The sequence below is a fragment of the Macaca mulatta genome, chromosome 13 (genome assembly GCF_049350105.2).
Source record: "Macaca mulatta isolate MMU2019108-1 chromosome 13, T2T-MMU8v2.0, whole genome shotgun sequence".
Classification (NCBI taxonomy): Eukaryota; Metazoa; Chordata; class Mammalia; order Primates; family Cercopithecidae; genus Macaca; species Macaca mulatta.
This window is the reverse complement of record NC_133418.1, coordinates 80,684,380-80,700,314: the sequence shown is the minus strand read 5'-3', so window position 1 is coordinate 80,700,314 and position 15,935 is coordinate 80,684,380. Positions and strand designations below refer to the sequence as shown.

The window sequence follows — 15,935 nt, the reverse complement described above, 5'->3', positions numbered from 1 at the left end:
ATCAGGGAAAAGCAAACTTAAATTATATTGAGATATACCATTATGCACTCATTAGGATGGCTAAAGTTAAAAGCAGAAAACACCAAGTGTTGATGAGAATATGGAGCAGCTGAAATTTTTCTATATCAGTGGAGTGGAAGTATAAATTCATCCAACCACATTGGAAAACTGTCAGGAGTAGCTATTAAGTCTGAACTTTTGACTTAGCAATTTCATTCCTAGGTATTTACTTAATAGGGCATATATGTGGTGTACTAAAAGACATATTCATGAATGATCATAGCAGTATCATTCATTATAGCCCCAAACTGGAAACAGTCCAAGTATTTATAGATGGATGGAATAGAAATTAATGTACTGTTACCCACTTAAATGCAAGCAAATCTCACATGAATAAAAGAAGTTGAACACAAAGTATCCATAATGCATTATTCCATTTTTAAATATATTTATTTTTTATCTTTTTAATGAATGTTTCATAAATGTGCATGTCATCCTTGCACAGGGACCATGCTACTCTTCTCTGTATGCATGATTCCGTTTATATAAAGTTTGTAAACAGGCAAATCTATGGTATTAAAAATCAAGAAGGTGATTTCCTTTGGGGAAGAAGGAGAGAATAGTTATTGGGAGGGGGCAGAAGGGGAGTTCTGGGGTGCCGGTCATGTCCAATTTCATGCCTTGTTAGTGGTTACATGGTATATACACTTTGTGATAATTCATTGAGCTTTATACACTTATGATTTGTGCACTTTTTGGTATCCATTTTATACTTCAATAGAAAAAAACAGTTTTTAAAGGGAAAACAAAAACCAGAACCACTGCTATAAGAAGACAAAGATGAAATATGAGTACAGAAACAACACTGGTTTTGATTCTGTGTTGTATCCTTGCTAGATTAATGACATTAAACTTGATCAGTGTCACTGATCACTTGATCATAGTTGACGTCGCTGAGCCTCAGTTTTCTTCACTTATGAAATAGGAATGATATCACAATACTTTGTTAGAGGACTATTGTGAAGGTCAAATGAGAGAATGTGTACAAATGCGCTTTGAAAACTAAAATATTTGTTTATGAGTAGGCATGCCAAAAAAAACCTATAACAAACATCACATATGATAATACATACATTAAATGACAAAAAATTCAAGGCCATTTTTCCTTCACAATTTGTTCTCTCAAGAAATCATCTATCCCAAGCACAGTCTTTTTTTTTTTTTTTTTGAGACAGAATCTCTCTGTGTCACCTAGGCTGGAGTGCAGTGGCACTATCACGGCTTACTGCAACTTCCACCTCCTGAGCTTAAGTGATCCTCCCACCTCAGCCTTCCGAGTAGCTGGGACTGTAAGTGTGCACCACCATATCTGACTAATTTTTTATTTTTTTAGAGATAGGGTCTCCCAATCTTGCCTAGGCTGGTCTCGAACTTCTGGGCTCAAGCTATCCTGTCGCATTGGCTTTCCAAAGGGCCGGGATTACAGGCACGAGCCACCACACTCAGCCCTCACAGCTGCATTTTTAAAAAGAAAAGAACTAATCTAACACCCATCTAAGAATCAGGTAACAAAGGCCTCTCATACTATTTAATCCTCATGAGTCACCAACGGATGTACTGTATAGCCATGCAGATACGTGAGTCTACAGATAAATTTAGAAGCTTTTCATGGCCGTGAAATAGTGGCATTGCGATACAACTGACTTGTCTCAATGGACAAGTGCAGGAAGCCTTTTTCTTACTTTTAATCTGGATGTTTCAGTTACAACTATTTTGGTTGCAAATAACGGAAACCAACTCAAGCTAATTTAAGCAAAAAAGAATATGGAGATGTCTCACAAAACTCAAGGGTGTAAAGTAGTTGAGCTTCTGGAATCAGAAACTCTCAGCCTTGAAGAATCCAGGCAGAGCTGGCTCCTTTCTCTCAGCCCTGCTCCTTTAAGTCTCTGCTTTATTCTTCTCTCATAACTAACTGGCTCTCTCTCCTTCCCTGGGCACAGAATGGGGAAAGGTGGCCTGAAAGCTCTCTGAGTTGACAGCATTTCCTCTCAAAAGACCAGCTTAGCCTGATGGACATTTTCTTGGTCTCAAATCAAATTTCTCAGGAGAAAAAAAAAACCAGTTTGGCCTGACTTAGGAAGAGTGACCACTGTGGTCTGGTCAAATGACCAGACCTACAGTGTCATTTAGTACCAATGTGTCTGTTGCAGACCCATCCCACTGGGCAGTGGGTACAATTCTCAGAGGAAGCGGGTTATGATCTGGAAATATACCCACAAAAGTTTTTTCTCCAGATTTTAACTGTAGTAGTTGCATCGATCAAGTTGCCTGCCTTCTGTGTCTTTTCTGTACTTTGAGGGTTGTTTCCACAACTCTTAAAGCCTATCAGATGGCATAGGCCTTGCTATCCAGGTGACAGCTGATTGGGCCAGGGATTAATATGTAACCCATTATAGGCCAATTATATTTTGTCTGCCAGAAATTTGGAAATGGGATGTGAAGGCTGAGTCAGTTACCCATGGGTCTTGGGTATGGTAGAAAGTGGATGCTGGAGTAGCCATGCTGATACACATACAGAGGAGAGAAACCAGCCTCCATCTATGCGTGAGGCAGAAGCAGCTGGACAGAGAAATGGAGAGAAGAGAGACTATGTCAGCTTTTAGAAAAAGAGACTGGTTTCTGACCTCCCAGTTCCCAGCTGCAGAGCCATGCAGTCTTAATCACTAACCTGTAGTTGGGTTCTATGAAATCCTCCTGTCTGCTTATTATAGATGCCTATATAGCTAAACCAACTTAAGTAGATTTACGCTCACTGTAACCAGAGGATCTGAATGAATTTGAAAACATCAATGCCTAGTGAGAGTCCTTTCTTTATTTTTTAGATGGAGTCTCGCTCTATCACCCGGGCTGGTGTACAGTGATGCTATCTCGGCTCACTGCAACCTCCACCTCTCTGGTTCAAGCAATTCCTCTGCCTCAGCCTCTGGAGTAGCTGGGATTACAGGTGCATGCCACCATGTTCGGCTAATTTTTTTGTATTTTTAGCAGAGACGGGGGTTCACCATGTTGGCCAGACAGGTCTTGAACTCCTGACCTCAGGCAATCCACCTGCCTTCGCCTCCCAAAGTGCTGGGATTACAGGCATGAGCCACCGTGCCCAGCCTAGTGAGAGTCCTTTCTACCCCACACAGAAATGAAGTCATTTGCTTTGAGCTCTAGCCATAGTTGTACAAAAGCAATTGCTCTTTCTGGATTTTCCTATAAATAATCAAAAGATATGAATGGGTACCTACCATGTTTAGCATAAAAAGCCATAGCCGAAATATGATACATGGTCCTAGCCTCTGAGACTACAGTCTAGTTGAGAAGAGACTACGTAACATACCTAATACAATTAGAGACTAGCACAAAACAGTATATAATTGGCCGGGTGCGGTGGCTCAAGCCTGTAATCCCAGCACTTTGGGAGGCCGAGACGGGCGGATCACAAGGTCAGGAGATCGAGACCATCCTGGCTAACACGGCGAAACCCCGTCTCTACTAAAAACACAAAAAATTAGCCGGGTGAGGTGGCGGCGCCTGTGGTCCCAGCTACTCGGGAGGCTGAGGCAGGAGAATGGAGTGAACCCGGGAGGTGGAGCTTGCAGCGAGCTGAGATCTGGCCACTGCACTCCAGCCTGGGCGACAGAGCAAGACTCTGTCTCAAAAAAAAAAAAAAAAAAAAAAAAAACAGTATATAATTAAGTATAAAATTGCACAGCATAAAAACATTACTACTGTAGCTCAGGAAATAGAGAGGAGATCCTGTAATCTGTTGTGATCAGCAAAGATGATAGAGGAGGGAGAGAGGGGACTATAGTGAGCAAACCAGCAGGATTGAAGAAGGTGGTTCAGGTTGTTAATTGGTAGAAAATGTGCTTTAAAATATTTCTCTTATGTCTGATTACTAGCTTCCAGTTGGTGTTGAGTTCTGTTGAAGTGCTGGGAAATTATGGGACACATTGCTTTAATTGAAGTTGTTCTTCTCTATAATCTTATAGCATTTTCTATCCAATATACTTTCACTCACTTCTGCTTGATATACAGAGATTAGGTTTCCTGGGGCCATTCAGCTATTTGTCCCCATTGAGAAAGTATTTTGCAATAAACATTAGCAATCATGTCTAATACCTTATGTTGGTTATTCTATATTGTCCTGAATGATGGTGATTAATAGCAAACAAACCATAATACAGTTGCCCAAATATGAACAAACGTGCATATTCATGTAGTAACTGAAATTCACAAAAGTGCTTAACTTTATAATATAATCACCCCACAGTAAGTAAATAAAAGTAACACTGCAAAGTTATTGTAAAAAAAAAAAATTGTTTCAGTGGTTGTGTATAATTTTCTTTTTTTTTTTTTTCTGAGATGGAGTCTCGCTCTGTCGCCCAGGCTGGAATGCAGTGGCCAGATCTCAGCTCACTGCAAGCTCTGTCTCCCGGGTTTACGCCATTCTCCTGCCTCAGCCTCCCGAGTAGCCGGGACTACAGGCGCCTGCCACCTCGCCCGGCAATTTTTTTTTTTTTTTGTATTTTTTAGTAGAGACGGGGTTTCACCGTGTTAGCCAGGATGGTCTCGATCTCCTGACCTCGTGATCTGCCCGTCTCGGCCTCCCAAAGTGCTGGGATTACAGGCTTGAGCCACCACGCCCGGCCTTGTATATAATCTTCTAAAGCACACAAAGAAATATGACCAGGAGAAAGTAACAAAAATATACATATTCTTTTATGACTTATGAAATTATTATAATTATAGAATTGACCTATACAATTATGAACAATGACCTTTATTTGGTCATTTGCTATAAATTGTATGAATTTGGTATTGACAAAATCACCAAAATAGTTGTCCTTTGTGGGTAGAGACAACTATGATAGAGTTTGAAAATTATACTCAGTTTATTGGGTTTTTTGTTTGTTTGTTTTTTGAGACAGACTCTTGTTCTGTTGCCCAGGCTGGAGTGTAGTGGGGCGATATCGGCTCACTGCAACCTCCGCCTCCCAGGTTCAAGTGATTCTCATGCCTTGGCCTCATGAGTAGCTGGGATTACAGGTGCGCACCACCATGCCCAGCTACTTTTTTGTAGTTTTAGTGGAGATGGGGTTTTGCCACGTTGGCCAGACTGGTTTCAAACCCCTGACCTGAGGTGATCCTCCTGCCTTGGCCTCCCTAAGTGCTGGGATTATAGACATGAGCCACCATGCCTGGCCAGAATTTTTTTTTTTTTTTTGAATCAGGATTACGCTTTGTGATTTAGACTAGAGTGCAGTGGTGCAATCATAGCTCACTGTAACCAGACTCAAGCAATCCTGCTGCCTTAGTCTCCAGAGTGGCTGTGACCACAGGTGCACATCATCATAGTTGACTAATTTTTAAATATTTTGTAGAGACTGGGTCTTGTTATGTGTGGCCCAGGCTGCTGGTCTCGAACTCCTGGCCTCAAATGATCCCCCATCCTTGGCCTCCCAAAGGACTAGGATTACAGGCATGAGCCACTATGCCCAGCCTGAAAAGAATTATTCTTTTTCTTTTTTTTTTTTGAGATGGAGTTTCACTCTTGTCGCCCAGGCTGGGGTGCAATGGCACAATCTCAGCTCACTGCAACCTCAACCTCCCAGGTTCAAGCGATTCTCCTGCTTCAGCCTCCCCAGTAGCGGGGATTACAGGTGCCTGCTACCATCCCTGGCTAAGTTTTGTATTTTTTAGTAAAGATGGGGTTTCACCATGTTGGCCGGGCTGGTCTTGAACTCCTGACCTCAGGTGATCCACCCACCTTGGACTCCCAAAGTGCTGGGATTATAGGCGTGAGTCACTGCACCTGGCCAACAAGTATTCTTTTAATCTTTTTTTTTTTTTTTTTTTTTTTTTTGAGACGGAGTCTTGCTCTGTCACCCAGGCTGGAGTGCGGTGGCGCAATCTCCACTCACTGCAAGCTCCACCTCCCGGGTTCACGCCATTCTCCTGCCTCAGCCTCCTGTGTGGCTGGGACTACAGGCGCCCGCCACCGCGCCCGGCTAATTTTTGTATTTTTAGTAGAGACGGGGTTTCACCGTGTTAGTCAGGATGGTCTCGATCTCCTGACCTCGTGATCCGCCCGTCTCAGCCTCCCAAAGTGCTGGGATCACAGGCATGAGCCACCGCGCCCGGCCTATTCTTTTAATCTTTAATGTCTTATTTTATCTTTCCACTTCAAAGATAATGAGGGCTATTTCAGGGCATAAGGCGGACAAATTTTTTTTTTTTTTTTTTTTTTTTTGGACACAGAGTCTCACTCTCGCCAGGCTGGAGTGCAGTGGTATGATCTCAGCTCACTGCAACCTCCGCCTCCCGGATTCAAGTGATTCTCCTGCCTCAGCCTCCTGAGTAGCTGGGACTACAGGCATTTGCCACCACGCCCAGCTAATTTTTGTATTTTTAGTAAGGATGGGGTTTCAGCATGTTGGCCAGGATGGTCTTGATCTCTTGACCTCATGATCTGCCCACCTTGGCCTCCCAAAATGCTGGGATTACAGGCGTGAGCCACCGCACCCAGCCTAGCTGGACTTTTTGGTTTTGCCACTAACAGTAATTGTGTTAGTGGAGAGAATGAAAAAGTTGGAAGGAAACATTGACAAAACTGGCTAGATATGGGGAATTATATAGGAGACTGAATGGGGAAACTGTTATGTCTTGACAGAGGTAATAAACTCGAGTGAGCTTTGGGAAGAAAAAATTTGGTTTGGGGTATATCAATCAGGATGCTTTCGGTTGAAAGTAACAGAAAATTCAACCAAAAACACCAGGCAAGTGGCTCACACCTGTAATCCCAGCACTTTGGGAGGCTGAGGTAGGCTGATCACTTGAGGTCAGGAGTTCAAGACCAGCCTGGCCAACATGGTGAAACTCATCTCTACTGATAATACAAAAATTAGCTAGGCATGGTCCCAGCTACTTGGGAGGCTGAGGCAGGAGAATTGCTTGAACCCAGGAGGCGGAGGTTGCAGTGATTGGAGATCGTGCTACTGCACTCCAGCCTGGGCAACACAGGGAGACCCTGTTTCAAAAAAAAAAAAAAAAAAGAAAAGAAAAGAAAATTCAACCAAAAGAGGCACATGTAATAAAGAAAATTATCACACTTAATGAGAAATTCAAGAGTAGAGTGGTTCCAAGGTTGTTTAATCCAATAGCTTGACAATATCATCAATGGTTAAGGTCCTTTCTACATTTTCATTCTTTCATGCATAGTGACTTGCTCTTTGTCCTCTAGTTTGGTCCCTTCATGGTCACAAGATGACTGTCATAGCTCCAGGTATCACATCCTTACAAAATAATAATAATATAACTAAAATTTGCATAGTACTTTTGATAAGCAAAAGACTGCTCTAAGTACTTTATATATATTAATTATTTTGGTCCTTATAGCAACCCTATGAGTTGGTTCTATTATCCCATTTTACAGATGAGGAAACTGAGGTACAAGGATATTAAATAATTTGCCCGGAGTCACTAGGTAGTGAGTGGCTTAACTGAGATACACTGCAGGAATCTGGGTCCAAGAAAGGAAGAGTGGGTATCTTTTCTCATAGTCCTCATTCTTATGAGGACTATGAGGAACTATTCAGGATCCTCCACTTCCAGCATATTTCCTATCAAGTGTCATTAGCCTGACTTGTCTCACTTGCACATTCCTAAACCAATCATCCAAAAGGGGGAATGATATTATCATAGATAGCTTAAACAGATTAAGATTAATCTCTGGGGCTGGGGAGAAACTCAGTCTCCCCCAAAGCATACCTCAGTTAAGTGAGGCTCTATAGCAGAATATAAGATCGAGTTGGGAGGCTGCCAGGAAGGCAACCAACAGGAGAGAAATGCCATGGGATGTTGAAATGGACAAATCCAGTAGGTAGCTGAGGACACATCAAGAGGATGGAGCTGGTGCTCCACATTTGGGGCTCAGATGCATTGAGGCAGTAGTTGAAGTCATGAGAATGGGACAAATTTCCAAGGAAGATGATATCAAAATCAGCAGGCTAAAAACTGAACCTTAAAAACATTGGTGGGAGGGATGGTTGAAGCAATAAAACAAAATGTTCATAATTGTTTAAGCTATGTGATCAGTACACAGGGCATATTATATAACACTACTGTCTCTAGTTTTGTGTGTGTCTGAAATTTGGAATAAAACGGTTTGAAAAAAACAAATTCAATCCCAGAGACTTTGCAAACTCTCTCTCAATATGAAGGAGCCCCCTGTCCTTGGTTCCTAACCTCCCAGTAGACTTGTAATTTAACCCTTGTATAAGGTTTGTATCTACCCCCATATTTTGGGAGAAGTTCTGGTCCCAGGCAGGGGAAGATAAGAAGCCCTAGTGTGCCCTCTTACTGGCTCATTTTCTAGCCGTTTTTACTGCTGGTTGGTTCTGGTAACTCAGCTGGGAGTCTCTTGCATCCTCTCCTGTAACCATCTCTAACTGGCCTCAGAGCCTGAACTTTTCTTTTTTTTTTTTTTTTTTTTTTTTTTTTTTTTTTTTTTTGAGACGGAGTCTCGCTCTGTCACCCAGACTGGAGTGCAGTGGCGCGATCTCGGCTCACTGCAAGCTCCGCCTCCCGGGTTCACGCCATTCTCCTGCCTCAGCCTCCGGAGTAGCTGGGACTACAGGCGCCTGCCACCACGCCCGGCTAATTTCTTTTTGTATTTTTAGTAGAGACGGGGTTTCACCGTGTTAGCCAGGATGGTCTCGATCTCCTGACCTCGTGATCCGCCCGCCTCGGCCTCCCAAAGTGCTGGGATTACAGGCTTGAGCCACCGCGCCCGGCCTAGAGCCTGAACTTTTCAACCCTGATCTCCAATCTTCCTGTGCCCAGGTCCTGATAAGATACCCGCCTCCAGACCAGTTATAATTGCGAGGATCTCTGTTTACTTGCCAGAATTAGGCCTCTATGTAAAGGACATTAAATATGGGCCTTAATACTAAACCTTTTTTATTTTTGTTTTTTTATTTTTTTTTGAGACGGAGTCTTGCTCTATCACCAAGGCTGGAGCACAGTGGTGTGATCTCGGCTCACTGCAACCTCCACCTCCTAGGTTCAAGTGATTCTCCTGCTTCAGCCTCCTGAATAGCTGGGATTATAGGCACCTGCCACCACACCCAGCTAATTTTTTGTATTTTTAGTAGAGATGGGGTTTCACTATGTTGGCCAGGCTGGTCTCAAACTCCTGACCTCAGGTGATCCACCCACCTTGGCCTCCCAAAGTGCTGGCCCAATAAGAAACCTTTTAAACTAATTGCACTGAAGTCTTGCATGACTCTTTCACCAAGAATTTTCCATTTGCAGGTTTCCTACAACTATATCCCTGCATGCTTGTTGAGTAATTGATTTGTGATTTTACTCCTATGTTCATCTCCTTGATGTCTGCTCCAGTCTGAATCTGCTGAGATTCTTAAGATCAGCACTGGAGCCCAGTTTCACTAGCAGGAGAAAAAGAGCTTTCAGACAAGTAAACAGGAAGAATTGCTGCAGATGTGGAAGGAACATAAGGGAAAAGTAGCGCAATGTTGCCTTTAGGTTTTTGAAGCGTGAGCAAACCACCATATTGCATGAGCAAATGGCAATGCTATGATAAAGCAAAAGATGAAGAGTTGGCAGAAAAGTATAGTTTATTGTTAAAAGAAAATAAAACATAACAAAGTGAATGAATAATGTAAATGAATTTGGGCATAAATGCTAAACTGCTTACACAAATGGCTGTTATTAGAGTTTTCCACAGCCAAGCATATTTAAACATTTAGTAGTGTTGCAGCATTTATAGTTGGGCTCCATGTGAATAGTTTTCCTGATACCACCCACTGTGTTATAATCATAATCTCAATCATCTCATGTGTATGACACTCACTTTAAAACACAAAGGAGGCTGGGCACGGTGGCTCAAGCCTGTAATCCCAGCACTTTGGGAGGCCGAGACGGGCGGATCACGAGGTCAGGAGATCGAGACCATCCTGGCTAACACGGTGAAACCCCGTCTTTACTAAAAAATATGAGAAACTAGCTGGGCAAGGTGGCGGGCGCCTGCAGTCCCAGCTACTCGGGAGGCTGAGGCAGGAGAATGGCGTAAACCCGGGAGGCGGAGCTTGCAGTGAGCCGAGATCGCGCCACTGTACTCCAGCCTGGACGACAGAGCGGGACTCCGTCTCAAAAAAACAAAAAACAAAAAACACAAAGGAGGCTCTGGTTCTGAGGAAGCCAGTTTTGGCCTCCTAGTCTGTGTGGATTGCATGTAAGATGGTGATAGCTTGATCAACTTCCTCTCTAAGGAGGAAGTAGGGTTGGAGGACAGGCTCAGGCTTGAGGTCCTAGCACTGAGAAAAGGAAAAATGTCCAGCAAACTACTTGAGATCCTCCAAATGCAATTCAAGAAATACTTATCAAGCATCTATTGTGTATGATTTACAACAAAAGAAACGATGCCCTTGCTGAATTGGAGGTTATGGTCCACAGCAGGGGTACTACCTCCTCCATGCCTTTTTTTAAGCAAAGGGTCCCTTTGGTGAATCCTGTAGATTTCTTCTCAGAATAACATTTAAAAACACATAAAGCTCATTAAGATTACAAAGGAAAACCAATTATAATTAAAGACAGTTATCAAACTATTAAGTACATTTGTGATATGCTTTTTTTTTTTTGAGATGGAGTCTCACTCTGTCACCCAGGCTGGAGTGCAATGGCATGGTCTCGGCTCACTGCAACCTCCGCCTCCCAGGTTTAGGTGATTCTCCTGCCTCAGCCTCCTGAGCAGCTGGGACTAGAGGCACGTGCCACCACACCTGGCTAATTTTTGTATTTTTAGTAGAGATGGGGTTTTACTATGTTGGCCAGGCTGTCTCAAACTCCTGACCTCATGATATACCCACCTCAGCCTCCCAAAGTACTGGGATTACAGGTGTGAGCCACCATGCCCAGCCTATGCTTCTTTATTAATGCATGAAATAACAAGATCTAGTGATAAGTATAATAATTATAATAATTTCAAAAGAGTGGTGAGTGTAAATGACATCAAGAGAGACTGTGATGCTTGGTAAAGACTGGGAATCTCTGCCCTAAGCAACTTGTGACCTCGCAGTTCCCTAATTTTTTGGCCTCCCTTGCAGCTAAAGGTGATCATGTGATTTCCTCACCCAACTTTTTCTACATTACATTTAATATTGTTTTTATTTAAAGCTATATATTGGGGAGAGATTAGCATTAATAAGAGATTCTAAAGCTCTTCATGTGGCTCCGGAGAAAGATGTTATGATTCCCATTTTGCAGAACAAACCAAGGCTCAGAGAGCTTCATTACTAGCTCAAGTCACACAGCTAGTTAGTAGCAGAGCACATTATGATGGTACTCAGGGTTTATGACACATTATGTTTATGATGGTAAACACCAGTTTTCTTTTTTTTTTGAGACGAAGTCCTGCTCTGTCACCCAGGCTGGAGTGCAGTGGCGCCATCTCAGCTCACTGCAAGCTCCACCTCCTGGGTTCACGCCATTCTCCTGCCTCAGCCTCCCGAGTAGCTGGGACCACAGGACTCCCACCACCGCACCCTGCTAATTTTTTGTATTTTTAGTAGAGACGGAGTTTCACCGTGTTAGCCAGGATGGTCTCGATGTCTTGACCTCGTGATCCACCCGCCTCGGCCTCTCAAAGTGCTGGGATTACAGGCGTGAGCCACGGCGCCCGGCCAACACCAGTTTTCAAAGTTGTAAATCTTGTTGGGTTTTCTTTAATGGTTTGGTGTTTTTTTGTTTGTTTGTTTGTTTGTTTGTTTGTTTGTTTTGAGACGGAGTCTCGCTCTGCCGCCCAGGCTGGAGTGCAGTGGCCAGATCTCGGCTCACTGCAAGCTCTGCCTCCCGGGTTCATGCCATTCTCCTGCCTCAGCCTCCTGAGTAGCTGGGACTACAGGCGCCCGCCACCTCGCCCAGCTAGTTTTTTGTATTTTTTAGTAGAGACGGGGTTTCACCGTGTCAGCCAGGATGGTCTCTATCTCCTGACCTCGTGATCCGCCCTTCTCGGCCTCCCAAAGTGCTGGGATTACAGGCTTGAGCCACCGCGCCTGGCCTGGTTTGGTGTTTTAAGCAAATAAAGCATACAACAAAGTTAACTTTCGTATCTGTTTTGGGGTGTCTCCATACTTTTTTTTTTTTTTTTATCTTAGTGATTGAAAGTGTGAATGATACGGAATTATCAGCCCACCTAAATGGCTGAGCTTTGTATTTGTTTTTGGGTCAACCAAGGGAAAGTGAGAAGGAAGTCAAGCAAGCCAAGAAACTGTTCTCATGCCTTTCTGTGGTTGCTTGTATTCACAGGACAAGGGTCCCTAAGTGTCTTCACTTTTTTATCCTTAGCATGGTTCCCATTTTAGAAGCTGAGGTCTCAGACTCCCTTCTGCTTGCATAAGGGGTGTCAGGCAATGAAGTGTGATTTAAGAAAAATTTTTTTTTTTTTTTTTTTTGAGACGGAGTCTCGCTCTGTCGCCCAGGCTGGAATGCAGTGGCCAGATCTCAGCTCACTGCAAGCTCCGCCTCCCGGGTTCCCGCCATTCTCCTGCCTCAGCCTCCCGAGCAGCTGGGACCACAGGCGCCACCACCTCGCCCGGCTAATTTTTTGTGTTTTTAGTAGAGACGGGGTTTCGCCGTGTTAGCCAGGATGGTCTCGATCTCCTGACCTCGTGATCCGCCCTTCTCGGCCTCCCAAAGTGCTGGGATTACAGGCTTCAGCCACCGCATCCAGCCGGAGAAAAAATTTTTTATAAGTCACTTCAGTAATACTTCCTGCTGACTGTATAATCTCACGCTGATAATAAAGGGGACAGTGGAAAAGTGAGACATATATATGTTCTCCCAACATGCAAAAGTGAGGAAATGAATTTACTTTACATCTGCCTCCATTATCCTGTGCCAGAGGGTCTCAAACACTGATTCACATAAAAATCATCTGCAGGCTGGGCGCGGTGGCTCACGCCTGTAATCCCAGCACTTTGAAAGGCTGAGGCGGGCGGATCACTTGAAGTCAGGAGTTCGTGACCAGCCTGGCCAACATGGTGAAACCCTGTCTCTACTAAAAATACAAAAATTAGCCAGGCGTGGTGGTTGGCGCCTGTAATCCCATCTACTCGGGAGGCTGAGGCAGGAGAATCGCTTGAAACTGGAAGGCGGAGGTTGCAGTGAACCGAGATTGCACCACTGCACTCCACCCTGGACATCAGAGTGAGACTCTGTCTCAAAAAAAAAAAAAAAAAAAAAAAAAAAAAAAAAATCATCTAGGGAGCTATTTTAAAATTCACCTTTCTGACCCTTGTCCCCAGAGTCTCTGATTTGTAGGCATGAGTGGACCTGGGAATCTCCATCCCAGAATCCCAGATGATTTGTAGGTTCAGTATCATTTGCGTCCAATTGATTTTATAGTAAAAGAAGGGTTGTTGATCTCGTCCGTTAGATATAGGATGCGCAGGGATAGGAGAGCAATTAAGACTAAAATGATCGCGAGCAAGACCAGTTCAAATGGTTTCTATTTCTTGAGCGTCTGTAATACTGGTGTTGGTTAGTTTTGTTGTGAGGGTTGAGGATAGGACATATAAGACTAGAAAGCTGATTAGGGATACAATTATAAAAGTGTGATCATGAAAAGCGATTAATTCCTCTATAATAGGGGATGTGGCATCTTGTAGACCTAGTTGAACTGGGTGAGCCATATAAGATATATAGGGTTTAACCTATGACTTAGCTTTGACAAAGCTATGAAATAATTTTTCTAATATCTCATTGAAAAAGTTATACAGGTTATAGCGTTGGCTTGAAACCAGTTTTAGGAGGTTCGATTCCTTCCTTTTTCGTCTAGTTTAATATAGGTTGGTTCTTCAAATGTGTGGTAGGGCAGAGGGCAACCATGCAGTCACTCCAGGTTAGTAGAAGGCTGCTCAATTAATAAGACTTTACATTTTGAGGCAAAGGCTTCTCAGGTTATATAGATTTTAATATTACCACTACTAGGGAGATGAAGGAGCCTATAGATGATAGAAGATTTCATGTAGTATAGGCATCAGGATAATCAGAATAGCGTCGGGGTATTCTGGATAGGCCAAGAAAGTGTTGTGGGAAGAAAGTTAAATTTACACCTACAAATATAATGGCAAAGTGAGCTTTGGTCTAGAGTATAGCCTGAAAATAAGGGGAATCAATGAATAAAACCCCCCATGATGGTGAATACAGCTCCTATTGACAGGACATAGTGAAAGTGGGCTACAACATAGTATGTGTCGTGTAGTATGTGTCACTATGCTGTAAGAAACACCAACTTGATGAGTAGGTTTTAAAAACCTGACTTGCAGAGGCAGAGCCGCCGCCCTGCCGCGACTTTCAGACTCCGACCATGGCCTAGCGCCGGTGGCAGTGGACGAGCGGCTGCTCCTGGAGGCCGGCGATGCGGGCCTGGTTCCTTGAGCCTTGCAGGGCCTCCGGGGCCGCGAGCCGGCTCACAGGCGGTAGGAATTTGTTTTGTCTCAGATACCCTATTTCAGTCTTGTGAGGCATTTAACATCTGCCTGTCCAAATGTATATAGTATATCACGGTGTTATGACACAACCCTGGACAGTAAAACACACAGTAGTGAGAAATATACAGATCACCGATCCTTTCAAACTCGGTTGGAGAGACTTGAAAGGTCTGTATGAGGACATTAGAAAGGAACTGCTCATATCAACAACAGAACTTAAGGAAATGTCGAGTACTACTCTGATGGAAAAGGAAAAGCCTTTAGACCAGTTATTGGGGTGCTAATAGCCCGAGCATGTAATATTCATCATAACAACTCCCGATCCGATGTCGTTTTCACAAGCAGATTGCTGAGAAGTTTCTAGGCGGCGTCTCTTAAAAAGCATTGCTTTCTGTTAATTTGACCTGTGCAAGCCAGCCAGCGGGCCATAGCCTTAATTGCAGAAATGATCCACACTGCTTCACGATGACGTTATTGACGATGCATGTTCTCGAAGAGGAAAACACAGTTAATAAGATCTGGGGTGAAAAGAAGATACTTTTTTTGGTTTTTTAAAATCTTTCTTACCGAATTACAAGCTTTTTGGAACGCGTTTGCTTTTCAGATTTGTCTCATTAAAAAGTAAAATGTGCTTGCTCAAAAAAACAAAACAAAACAAAAAAACCCGAATTGCAATTAAGTCTTTGTTTCTGCCGTCCTTACGACGACCTGGACAATTGTCCTATTACTAAATTTGCCCTTTTCCGTAAAACATTGACAGCCCCTAACCTGAATAGCACTCTGTTGGGTCTAAGCTTAAGTTGTCTGCCCAAACCAATTTACACCGAAGTAGGAATTAGGTTTAAGTTCTCTTTTAGGACATTCAGATTATATATCCTAAGGTATTACAATACCTCTATTACACTTCTGTTTCTCGTTTGGAGAATTAACGTGGCAGCATCGTCTAATTTGATACCTGGAGGAGTCATGTCCACTTTCCCCATTGGCCTGTCAAACCCGTATCATTCATTCTTGACTCATCCTGTGACTTTGTGAAGCCTTTCTTGGTAAACCTATCCACAAGGAAGACCCTTTATGTCATCACCAGCCCTTGTGCATGTTTTCAATTATAGTACCTATCATCTTGTACTGTGATTGCCTAATTTATTTTTGCATCTCCAGCTCTACATACAGTACCTGGCAAACAGCAGGTGCTCAATAACTGCGAAATGAACGAGTCCATGTGAAGAGACTAGGCCGGGAGTTTTAAAAACCAATGTTGACTGTGAAACAAAATACGGAAATGTCAAGGGCTAGTGTAAAAATAATCTCTAATAGCACAATCCTCCTAAAGGGAACACCTGTCCCACTTTCTCACGTTGCTTTCCAGGCTCT

The 15,935-nt window shown here is 43.3% G+C and overlaps 1 non-coding gene across 1 annotated transcript; it reads right to left on the bottom strand.

The window, feature by feature from the left end:
• Positions 1-460: 460 nt before the first annotated feature.
• LOC114671996 (U6 spliceosomal RNA) lies at positions 461-567 on the bottom strand. The gene has a single exon (XR_003722198.1). It is a non-coding gene; the product is annotated as a U6 spliceosomal RNA (small nuclear RNA).
• Positions 568-15,935: the final 15,368 nt, after the last annotated feature.